Source organism: Sinohyriopsis cumingii, chromosome 6 (assembly GCF_028554795.1).
Source record: "Sinohyriopsis cumingii isolate HCF-2022 chromosome 6, ASM2855479v2, whole genome shotgun sequence".
NCBI classification, from domain to species: domain Eukaryota; kingdom Metazoa; phylum Mollusca; class Bivalvia; order Unionida; family Unionidae; genus Sinohyriopsis; species Sinohyriopsis cumingii.
The window spans coordinates 106,182,134-106,194,720 of record NC_142966.1 but is presented as its reverse complement, the minus strand read 5'-3'; the positions used below and the strand labels follow the sequence as shown (position 1 = coordinate 106,194,720).

Below are 12,587 nucleotides of genomic sequence, written 5' to 3'. Positions count from 1 at the left end.
GCATTTTCCGTGCGTGACGGAATGACGTCAACGGGTCACAAGATAAAATCATTTAAATGACCACTATATGGTTTTGCATAAGTTTAATGAACACGTGGAGACAAAGTCAGATATGCATCCAGTATAGACTCCTGCCGTTTCCGTTATGGGAGTAATGGGTAACACCTTAAGCCCAAAACTTAAACCTATGTTTAACTCCCCGAAAGAAAATAGACCAAATGGGAATGTAACATTGAGGTTATATATGGTAACATAAAAGTGGTTCACCGACAGTGGGTAAATTAAAAGTGGCCCAAAGGTGAATTTTTTACAGGGAACGCCACTAAAGACCAAAACGGTAATGGAAAATTGAGATTCAATGATAAAATTGTGAAAAGTGCGTGACTGAATTGAGGATAAGTGCCTGCTTTGCTAGAAATGCTTGATCTCAGTATTTCTGGAAATGGTACAATACCAGAAATTAACGTGGAAACGACACTATTGCATCAAAGGAGAATTTAGCAGGGAAATCTTACTCTGGATCCAAAAACCATGGTATGTAGTGATCAATATTTATTTATCTACTTTCCGGTACACCACATATCCTACCCAAAACACACTAGTTGATTTCAATCTATCACTCACCATTTGACATATTATCCAACACATATTTTTTTATTACTATCCAACACACACTTGATATACTACCCAACACACACTTTTATATTAACATCCCACACACATTTGGATAAACAATCCATACAGATTTTGCTAACTACTATCCATTATATTGGTAAATAATCTGAAAACACACTTTTTGATCACTGTCCAACAAGCATGTTTTGAATATTATCCAATATCCACATCCACGTCTTGATCGCTCTCTAAGACATACGTTATGATCTCGATTCCAGTAAACATTTTTGTGCTATCCAACACGCACTGATCGATTGAAATCCATCAGACCTTCTGATAGACAAACCAATACTCATTTTTCAGTACTTTGCAGCACACACATTTTGATTACATTCCAACATGCATTTTTTTGTTGTGTTTCCATCAGACGCATTCTTTTCTTTGATATGCCGTCCAATACACAGTTTCTTATAACCGTCCAAACCCAATTGTTCAAATACTATCCATCACTCACTTTTGTTTATTATCCAGCATCACTTAAATAATGTCCAAAAACGCCTTATGTACTGACCATAACCTCACATCAACTATCCAATACACCATACCAAAGCTTAAGTTCGCTACGCTGATTTAAAAGGAAATCTCTTCCTGTAGATTTACAAAATACCAATATATTAGGCATCATTATATTTACATGGTTGACAACGTTGTGAGTCAGACTAGACTTTGAATGATCAGTACTCTGTTTTTGTCATTTATACATACCACGTTTCTGAGTAAAAGAAAAAAAGAGAACCATAATGGTTACGAAACCATTTTCTATATTATAATCATTTCTAGAGAACACAAGAGACATGTAGTATTGCAGAGTGAAGTTCCACATGAAGGTTCATTGATCTTATAGAGTAGATATGTCCCTCATTGTGACCTTGGTCTTCACCCAAATGAAATACCCATAAAACATATGCAACACTTATCCATTGACACGAAACATTTTTTGTCGTACAGCTAGGCAAATAACCGTTGTCAACAGTGTGTTTTGCTTTCCCATATTAATAGTACATTCTTTAGTCTTGTTTGTGACGATCTACATAATCGATCAAACACCATCACTTCGTTTTTAGATGTGACTTCTTCTAATGCACGTCCGATGCTATGATGATTCTATTAAAGATAAGCTTAGATTAAACGTTGTAACGTAGCTGGTAGTGTGCTGATGTGTTAAATATTTCCACATATTCTCTTTCAAAACTCTTTGAAAATTCACTACAACTTTATCTTTGAATGCAATATTTTTATGGAGAAGAAACTAATCTGTCTTTATTTTCAATTGTTTTTGAAAAGACTGGCTAAGAAATTGTATGCTTTTATCACCTGGCGCCTTAGACTACATATACCGATTTGTTTTAGGACCAGTTTCAAATTTTGCACTAAGTCTAAATTTAAAAGTATAAATTTAAAAGAAATAATATCCGGATCTATAAGTAATAAGTCTAAGGAGACCACTGTTGTAAAACCCATGTATATCTACATGTAATAGATAATAAATGTAATGTAATAGTTTTTTGGCGTTCATGCACCGTTCCAGTTCTTGACATTTTACCAATAACATTGCGTAGCGATATCTTTAGGTGATAAAGAAAGTGCAACTTATTCGTTGATTTATTTGATCATTATCTATCACATATATTGAAGTATCTTCATTACGTCTATATTTGGATTGATGTATTTTATAAAGATTCATTTATGAAACATAATATTCAGCATGCCATGAACATAGGATTGCTTCGTGAACGAGGAAACAGAAGTTAAAAAGTAAACGAATATGCATCCTCAAGATGGATGTTTTAAGACTATACAGGTACAGAAAAGCATTGGGCAAAGAGAACAAAAACAATCCACGTGTGTCAACCCAGTTTGAACTGTTTGAGATACTCAAGCCTTATGTTGGAATGTGTATGCATGCATGTGCGTTTCTAAAAGGAGTTAAATGGGGACACCGATGTGAATACGCCCCATCATAGACGTCACACCTCGCAACTAAAGTCCCCCTGTTGTAATAGCGTCAAAAATGATTTATCACGACTTTCCTTTGGGATAAAATCATTTGCTTAAATATATCGGAGCATGTCCTCATTTGGTAGGTGTTTGTTCACATGAAACCATACATAAATATACAACATCCCACTAGACCTAAAATGTCGTGTGTCTTTCGCAAATAATGTCCCCGTTTGCGAGGTAAAATTCTTATTGTCACTCATCTGCTTTCTCGCGCACTTTAATGCTGAACTGTTTATTGAATCTGGCATCAATAATGTTAAACAGGATTCAGATTAGGCACTCAAACCCATAAAGACGTATATATTTGCATTGTATCATAGTTAGGAAGATCAATTACATGTTTATTAATGAAGAATCTAATGTATAACCCACAACTTGTCCAAATTAGACAAGTGAGGACAAAATTAGAATCGATTGGATTGTTTTGCAACATATAGTAAACACAAATAAAATGGTAAGATTTATGAATGCATTCTTCAGAAAAATTATACTGGGCCAGAGACTTTAAGCATTCAGTTTATATTTTATTTCGCATAATACGATAGCTTGAAATATAGTAATGATATTATTGGAGTTAACAATGATACGTCAACAATTATTCTTATCTATTGGTAAGCATGTATGTTATAAATTGAATTTTCGTTAAGAAATTGTAACAACAAAGATATAGTAACTACAGTTTAAATATCAACATGCATTAAACTTGCTGCTACTGCTATAAACCATCATCACCCGTCATAATCATCACCAACACTACTACCACTACCATCATCATCATCATTATCACCTTCAAAACATTGATTCCTGCTGCATGTTATAGTCAAGAATGTGTAAACAGTATAGTTAAAGCCAAATAAACACACCAAAACAGAATATTGTTTAAAATATTATGACATGATTCAGTTTATAAGAATGTTGGTTGCTGAATATATCTGACTATTTAGGTAAAACAACTTAAGGATAGTTGTGATATTTCTTCACATAATTCTGATACACATAGGTGCATCGGCTAATACCCCATGTTTCACATGCATAATCATTTACATAGTTACAGATTTTCTGAGCATGTACAGGCAGTAAACTAAACCGTGTCGTTTATGCATGCTGATGTTCAATTATCAAACATAACCAAGTAAGTCTTATGCATATATTGTTGTGTAAGTATTGGGACAAGAACCATTTTGAAAATTCAATAATTCGTAAATAAATAAATAAATAAATAAATAAATAAATATATATATATATATATATATATATATATATATATATATATATATATATATATATATATATATATATATATATATATATATATAAAAAGGGGGAGAGAGAATATTAGGAAGATGAAAATGCAATTTTACGATTTAGACCAATATATCATACTATCAAAATATATTTTGTGAAAATACGCATAAAAGTAGTTTCGTGTCCTCATGATTTAAGGTTAGCCTTTCTTTATCTTTCACCCTCTCTCTCTCTCTTTCTCTCTCTCTCTCTCTCTCTCTTAGTCAAGAAGCAGATACATATACAACGCCAACGTTGCACAATAACACCATGAAATTACAAATCAAATACAAGATGACTATAATTAAGGAGTAAGCATTATTAGGTCTTGAAGTCTGTTGATGTAGTGAACACGTGTGAGTTTTAAAACTACTCTTGAAATAGATCACAGTGTCCTTGTGTCTAAAAGCTATGGTGAGCAATTCGTTGCACGTAGTAGGGCCTTGGTACACAAAAGAACGCTATCCGTATGGCTTCATTTTGACAGGGGAACAATGTGAATGTGAGCGTCGGAAGAGAAGCGTAAGATTGTAGATTATGTATACATATGGGTAAGGTCAAAAAGGTATATTGGACTGGAGCTAGGCAACGAAATGTAGCACAGGGAATAAACTTTGTGTTTGCTTGCTACTAATACAATATGCTTTACAAAATAGCAATTCAGTCACATATCTTAACTTTAATATTATTCTATGATTTGTAGCATACTCCTGAATTAAGAGTCAGATGAACGATCGAGTGATGACAATGATGATGAGGAACCTGTAAGTAAAGTGTATTTGATTATCCTTAATCCCATTTCAAGTAACCGACATTATAATCAGTTACACCCCAATCACACCTACTATCTTTCTGAAAAAAAATATTCCAATTCATGTTAAATTAGAAAGTAAATACTATCTGGGACTTAATCATAACATTTGCTAGAACCTTTGTTGCAAGTTGGATATGAATATTTATTTCTTGCCCTCAAGTATTGAATTTAAGCGTAATATATTCCGAATATTATATTAGATTAAAGTGCCTGCAACTACCATCACTTAGAACTATTTTGAGTTTTGATCTAGAAGAATCTGATTTCGAGGAGGGAATGCATGGGAAAAGAAGTATAGCAACGGGCCAACGAAAGTAGGGAAAATTCTACCGTTAAATATATAAAGTTTGCTGGGCCGTCACTTTACGATGATATCTATTTGAACGCTAGATTATAAAATGTTCGCGTGTTTGCATCTATTTCATTTTTTCTACAGTGGTTTTTCCATTTTATTATCGTGATTGTGTATTATGACCCAGTCAGGTACAAAATGAAAGACAATTATAATGTTACACTCCCGTACATGTCTGTGTCAATCGAATGACCGTTATGTCATTTCGATATAATAATTATAGACGATGATACCTAATTTGCTATATTTCTTTATTACCCAGGAGACAGTGCATCTGTATTTTGATTATATATATAGTATAATTCAAGTTTATTGTAATTATTAACTTTTGAATTCTTTTGTTTTCAAATTAAGCGTGATGATAAAAGGATGATTTGTAAACTTGACATAAGTATGATTTTTACTTATTTGGAAGAGACAGGTACAAACTGGCTGTTGGAAGAAACGGGCAAGAACACGGAAGAGAAGAGAAAGATCAATATCCACTCCATGAAGGGAATGAATGAACTTGGAGGTAAGAAGAAAAATGAGGCTTACTAAAGCACAAAAACAAATTCCTCCAAATTCAGACAGTTCCCAGAAAAATGAATATTGAGAAATATATTAAAAATAGGAGATGATTGGCAGAAGTTGGAAAAATATAAAACAATTATGGAGAAATAAAACAATTACATCCCACCAACACAAAAGATGCAAAGAACATATCAAAGTATTTTTGAAATAGATGAATTAAGGTAAAATATAATTTTTGACTATGGAACATTGTTGGATCTGCTTTTCTTAGAACGTTTAATTTTCAGCAAATAAAATCATAAGTTGATAGGTGGATGAAATGTGCATTGATTTTATATGGCTTGGGCACTCGAACAGTATTCGTGATCGCTACAATTTAATCACCATAAAGAATGAAATAGGTTAATATGTAATAGGATGATTTATTGTTGAATCATATAAATAGATAGGACCTTAAACATTGTTTTTGTTTCAAAATACATTCAACACTTAGTACATATTACAAGCTAAAGGCCTTCAATTTTCTTCAAAACGATTTTCTACAACTTAAATGAGCATAGTTGTGTCATACGTTTTTCTCTCTGTAGCATATGATTGTGTCAATAACATTATATATTCTTTTTAATTAATTGTACCTACAGCTGCTAGCTAGTTTTGGTTTCAATTCATTCATGCCAATGCGTTTATAATTAATTGATACGATTAATTTAAACTTCTCTCAGTTTTTATATACTTCACGCTGCAGTTCAAAATAAAAAAGCTCTTGGGATGGAAAATTGTTGTTATAGTATAACATATTGGATTGACATGAGAAAATTAGAAGAGAATAGACAAGAATAAGTCCAGACATACTGACAGTTCGATACAAATCAGCGTGTTATATCCTAAATGACAATATTTGTAAATATACACCTTAAATCGGTGCATTCTAAACGTGGACATTTAATTTTACAAATAATCACGCTATGGTACTTGACCAACGTAATTAAATTCATTTGGAGCCATTACATAATTCATACAAAACAAGGACATTTTCACACATACTGTATTAAACATAGGAGACGTGCTTCTTTTATTTATATTTTTGTTTCCATTTGTTCTCTATTGTAGTGATTATTTGTTGATTATAGGGAGTCGGCGGAGGGAAGATATTTCTCAGATTATTAGCCGGTTCCTAGAAGCAGTCGTCATACTATAATGTATTTAAGAAACTTAGTAGTAAAATGGATTATTCTGGTAACATTATCCTTCAAAATTAATTTTCAGAGATATTCTAATGTGTAAGTGTTTGGCAGTTGCAATACGAATAATTCTTTGTCACAGGTGTTTGGTCCTTGTTTCTTGATACATTATGTCAAGTACCAATCTTCGACTTCAAAAAGCTAACTCATGCATGAAATCCGATGCAAGTGAGCTATCAGAGTTCGGTGAAATGTGGTCATATAGGAGATTGTAAGAAATATATTTGGAATATGCACTTTCAAGAACCCATTTTAACCCCCTTTTAGATCAACATGGTTGTGATTTTCACCGACATAATGTACTTACTTGATGTCAAAAGGTTAGTGGTGGATAAATCCGAATGTGTTGGATACGGCTGTGACAGTAATATCGTTGGTAGCTGGGCTTTGGAGAAGAAAGTATTGAAATGTACCAGGTCACAGATCTTATCCTACACACAGTCTTGTGTTTCCCTTATCTTCGTGACCTCATCTCCAAGTCTTCTTAATTCGCTGCCATTATTATCCATGGTATGATGTACCTCTGCAATAAATATTTTACTGGTGAGTAGATACAGCGGTGTCACTGGAAGATGTAGCTTCTTGTGAAGTTCACCAAAATAAAAGACGTAATAAAGGCACTTACCAACAAGGGGTCGTCTTCTTGAAAGCATCCGTGAAGCGTATTAGGGCATCTATCTGTGTAATGTGCTATGTATACCATGCTGGAATAGCTATTATTTCAGAACCAATCAAAGGCATGCCGGTGAAAAGAGCATATTCCTGAAAAGCGTAAAAGTATAGTCTTAATTGCATCTAAACGGACGATTCATTGTTGTAGAAAAGCATCTATCAACAGCCTTATTAAATCCTTTTATATTTTGTCTGCATTCAATTTACGAAAAAGCTAGCATTCTTTTTTAGCCCCTCAACCTGCATCCAGTAAGAACTGGTTGTAAGATAGAAGTAAAGGATAATGTCCCTTTATACTTTGTATTTTATTCTATAAATCAAGAATCACTTCAAAATAGAATTAATGTCTTGCTTGTCTATTAACTTTGCCTTCAATTTGATCTCTGAAGGAAAATATGCTTATAGAATACAAACATCTTGCAAACCTTTTGTCAATGAAATAAAACATCATATCACCTCGTATCATCTGTCAATATATAGATATCGACGCCTTCAGGGGTGCTACAGGATATATTTATTAGTGAACTTTCAAAGATGTATGCGTTTGTTCTCTTGATGGATTGTCATTGCTCTGTTAGCCATATGAATAGTTTGCAGCTAAAAATTAAAGTGCAGGTAGGACCAGTGATTGAGTTGCTAATGGGTTAATTTGTCCAATATCGTTTGGGTATCGTATCTTAGATATGCTTAGATGTTTATTGTAAACGTTGAAAGATTAGTATTTTCAGTCCCTGTGAAATTATAGGAATAATCTTTTGCAGTTTTAATATCCCATCAAACTTAATACTTCATATTCATGAACCTTCTCTGTATATATGAACACCAAATTAAATAACTAATCATTTATACTGACCTAGGATTATTAGGCATTTAAATCAATTAGCAGCGAATAAGATATTTTGCATTGATTACTGTGAGGCTGCAATAACAAAACTGGCTTGGGTTTCGTTCAGAATAATGAAATGTCCTTTAGTTCAAGAAGGTTTAGCTGTACAGTGAATTCAGAGTATAAATGTACAGACTATCATCATCAATTATGGAAGTTTGGAGTGTTGTAGTAATGCATGTTCAGCATGATATCTGTGTGTTTTACATAGTTGATAGACTTAACAAGTTTAAATAGAAGGCCAAAAATAAGATATACCTATTGTCGTGTTAACAAGATCTGAAACCCAAATTAACGCCAATATTGCGCATATATCTGAAGTACTATACACATCTGACAAAAGCTGACAAACTTCATTTTTCGAAAGTAATCTGTTTCCATGTTCTAAAAGAAAAAGATTCTTAAGACTATAGGTTTGCTACACTTGTATTAAACAATGATTTGAAGATTAACAATATGTATGCTGAATATATGACAATACTACTTTTCAAACAACACAAGCAAATGTAAGTAATGATACCAACACATCAAAGTGCAGTTTTGTATACAACTGTTCTAAGTTCATTGCGGCGGTTACATTGTGTTTTGCGTATTTGTTATTGCACTTGCTTGTTTGATTAGCCGATTGTATTTTAATTAAACCTTAGTGTGTCATAACACGTCATGGAAAAGGTATATCGCTCTGTAGATCAGATGAATAAGCTGATTAAATATGAACGTCTTTGCTGTAAAATCTTTGCATGAATCTTCTGAAAAATGTAACAGATTCAACAATCTACGTCATAAGCAACCGATTCATGTTTAGAAATAATGCAAGCAAGTTTATTACTGAAGAGGCAATTTACATTACTATTATGAGTTTAGATGAGAAGAGTGTGATTAAAATTAAAGTTCTACGAATGCTCTTAATCGAATCTGCGCAGTAAGATTTTTATCTGTTTACTTATGTTTACACATATTTAACTTCATTGTATTTACAATCTTACTTGTATGAAACTTTAGGACATAGCAGTGAAAACGATATTAACGTACACCACCTATATCTTGTAAGAAAAACAATTCACATTCATTTAGGATATAGTCTATTTATGCAACCTTCCGTTTTCAACTCGAAACCTTCGATTCATTATACGAACTTTGTTAACATTGCTGTATCTGTTTCAGGCATAAGTGCTATATAGATCTCAAACTCTAGATATTACTTTACATATCCGGTAAATTCTACTTTAAAGCACTAGAATGTTATGTGCGCATATATATATATATATATATATATATATATATATATATATATATATATATATATATATATATATATTACACATACAAACAAAGGAGAATGTGTGAGAGAATCATGCATTAGTCAGTACCAATGACACAACAATTTGTTCGATAAGGCAAAGACATTGAAAATTGTATGTACTAGTGGCACCATAGTGTAACTTAAAAACATAGAATGCTTTCGAAATGTTACTAATTTTCTAGTAGAAGATTTTGCAGAAAATATAACAGCTTCAATATTGATAAAAATGAATGCAGGAGACCATTCGGTCCATCCAAGCAACATTTATATTGCTGTAATGAAGTGTATGTCATGAGTTGTTTTTCAACACTAAGCATGAGCTAGAGGGGTCGGCTATTGTTCAATGAATCGCACGAATGTTGCAGATCCAGGGTTTCTGTAGATACACTGATATGTGTGAAGCGTCACTGCAAACGGATCGTTTCAACCTACATTCAGATCTGATAATGACACAATTTACTGCAATTCTAACAGGAATTTATTTGTATGTTCAACAACAGTGTCATGTACATTCGGTATGACGTGTTGTGCACATATATGCTGTATTAAATATGTACATCATCTTTGTATCTTGCGTTTTCCCACCGTTAGCGATATATATGCATGACATATTAAGAAATATTGCAATGACCGTAAAAAGCACCATCTGCTCTTTTTTTTAATTCAGCTAAGTTTTTAAAGGTTTTAATATTTTACAATTGGCGCAAATAGGAGGAAATAATCTCTGAAACCTGTAATCGGATAGCACAGATCTCTTTCCACGTTTTCCACTGGTTTTAGGTAAGATGGTTTCGGGGTTTTTATCACTGATTTGCAAAAGATATACACTCCAAAATCACGAAAAAACCCACCAAGTATGTAAACGATGATCTTTCTATAAATCAGGGTTTTATAGTATCCCGGGCTGAATTTCTATATCTTCAATTGCATATCACGACTATTTCCTGTATAACAGCATATAACAGCAGCCATACTCAATGTTGGTATGATTTTTCTGCCTTCAAGTTATGAACGTTCTCTTCTTGTTATTTTCTCCGCTCTTGAATTTCTATCCTGTCTTGCTCTACAACGGTCTAAATGTATCAACTTATTAGCTCCCAAGTTGCAACTAGATGGTTAGAACGATATTGTTAACGTGTTTCTTCTACGAGACGGTTGAATGACAGAATCAAATAATGTTGATTTATACTTTTTATTCTATACTGTAATAAACAAATAAATGTAAAATTGAATTATTTTCTTGTTTATTTTCGTGTTTGACTACTAACTTTGCCATTAAACTGCGCCAGCTTCAACTTCCTTGCCGGATGAATAAGATACTGTCGTGAGTGTTGAATAACCATTCCGGAGCGAGACACAGTAATGACAGTAATGACAGAAAAAGAGAAGAAAGTAAGATAAAGCTACTTAAAGGAATGGAACAAATAATTAAGCATTTTGAATATACAGTATTACTAGGCTGAATAAAATGTTTGATTGTTTTACATTGTGCAGGTATTGTTATTGATGTTGTTATTGTTTAACCATTTATAATATTATTGGTACAAAGTAATATCACACCAAATGAATATAAAGTAAGGAATAATATTATATGGTGAGAGATATTAACACGATGTTGAGCTATATAGCTAAGCATATGTATATTTATGTATCTATTCCTGTCTTGATCGCTCCGGTGGCTTATTGGTTAGAGAGTCCGCATCGGATGCGGGAGGTCGTGGGTTAGATCCCCGGCCGAGTCATACCAAAGACTTATAAAATTGGTACTAACAGCTGCCTCGTTTGGCGTCCGGTATTAAGAGGTTAGGACTAGTAGGCCTAGAGCCAGGATAATTGACTGGGTGGGACATCATGCTACATGTCTGCGGCATGATGCTCCAGTGCTAGGCATCACTATAAACTGCCACACTGCAGAAATCGCAGTGATATAACAGAAAAATTGTTAAAGCTACGTTAAAAATCCAAATCACACACACACTATTCCAGTCCAAAGTTTGGACCCTTTTCTTTCTTTTTAATTTTTCTTTAACTTGAATGTAGAGAAAATAATAAGGAGAAGAAATTCACTAACAGAGGTTGAGTTTCATTAATGGAAAATAAGCATTATAATCGTGATTATGGATATTGTAACTTTTGTTAAGAACAAAAATTGTATAATTTGTGTTCATTTTCGTTAGTGATGTTCTTTCTATTTTGAAATTGATAAATTAGATGGATGTACTGCGTTCTATAAATATTGTCATTTGATTTAATTGCCATATAAATCTTTGTGGAAAGATAATCTCACATACGTTACTATTTCACTCGTGGTCTTCAATTTATTGAGACAATTCATAAATATATGAAGTACAAAACACAAATTGCTTTCTGAAAATTAGCTTTTCTCTTTCATCATAAAGGTACCGATTTCAAAATACAGATGTTGAATGAGCAAACATAACTCATTAGGTCTTACAATATTAATGTATTAAACGTTGTGAACGTGAGAAAGAAGATTGAAAATTTAACAATTAACTTGTTAAACAAAAATTACAATTTTAGAAATAATGCATGCATGTTTAATATTGAAACGAGAATGGAAATAACTCTTATGATCGTTCAATGCGAACAGTGTGGTCTAAATTTAAGTTATAAATGTTCTCAATTGAATTTTTTATTAGCAATTTTATTTCCACAAGTATCGATACTGGTCAAAAATGATTGGGAACAGGTTTTTCAACTTAAAGTTACTCTGTATTATAAACACGTTTGTTGTTGAGCAATCTCATATTATCTGCGATTGCATGTCACGACTATTTCCTGTATAACAGCATATATCAACAGCCGAACTAAATGCTTGTAATATA

The 12,587-nt window shown here is 32.8% G+C and overlaps 1 protein-coding gene across 1 annotated transcript in view; it reads left to right on the top strand.

Annotated features, from left to right (window-relative positions):
• The first annotated feature begins 5,562 nt into the window (after positions 1 to 5,562).
• LOC149797645 (histidine ammonia-lyase-like) overlaps positions 5,563 to 12,587 on the top strand; it is a 101,353-nt gene continuing 94,328 nt past the window's right edge. Inside the window, exon 1 of the mRNA XM_089962544.1 lies at positions 5,563 to 5,640. The gene's annotated coding sequence lies outside the window, so the exon portion shown is untranslated. The remainder of the gene's footprint in view (positions 5,641 to 12,587) is intronic.